The sequence below is a fragment of the Cynoglossus semilaevis genome, chromosome 10 (genome assembly GCF_000523025.1).
Source record: "Cynoglossus semilaevis isolate Cse_v1.0 chromosome 10, Cse_v1.0, whole genome shotgun sequence".
In the NCBI taxonomy this organism is placed as follows: Eukaryota; Metazoa; Chordata; class Actinopteri; order Pleuronectiformes; family Cynoglossidae; genus Cynoglossus; species Cynoglossus semilaevis.
The window spans coordinates 18,812,022-18,812,800 of NC_024316.1; positions in this window are offsets into that span (position 1 = coordinate 18,812,022).

Sequence of the window (779 nt, forward strand, 5' to 3'; positions counted from 1 at the left end):
TTTTTTTTTTTTAATTTTTAATTTTTCTCCCTCCAGTGTTTCTTATTGGGACTTTGGACTTGTGCACCAGTCTACACTGTGCACGTGAAGCTGTGCACGGACCAGACTGCACCATCAGACAGCTGCAGTCCAGAGCAGATGAAGAGTGTGTGTGTGTGTGTGTGTTTGGTATTGTCACAGGAGAGGAGGAGGAGCAGAGGAGTAGTGTACCCGTCTGTTGTTTGTCTGTTTCTAATATACAAGAGAAGGAAGGAGAGAAAAAAAAAAAAAAAAGCCGACCTAACCCAACACTGTTCTACGATACGTGTCAGATATTTAAGCTATTTTTATAAAAGGTTGAAATTCCTAACTGTGTGTGTTGTTAAGTATACATGTCTGAATAACTGTTTTGCATCAATGTTGATATGATTTTTACAAATATACTAATACTAATGTATGTACAGTACTGTGCAAATGTTTTAGGCAGGTACAGACACGTACAGACACGTACAGACACATCCCCGCTATTTGTTTTTTAGCCTTATTTTTCATATTTAAATCAAATCGAATCGTGTTATTCTCAACAACACTATTTGATTTAATTTGATTTTTTTTCATTTATTTCTATGTTTATGAAAACATCCAGGTCACTGACCTTTGACCCCTGGCCATGCACCCCAAAGGTCGTGCCTCATTCTGCAGTGAGCCCAGACTCCTCAAACCGGTTCAGCCCAGAAAACTAAAAAAAAAAGAATTATATTTACATATATTTAAAATATATATATATAAAATACATTAAA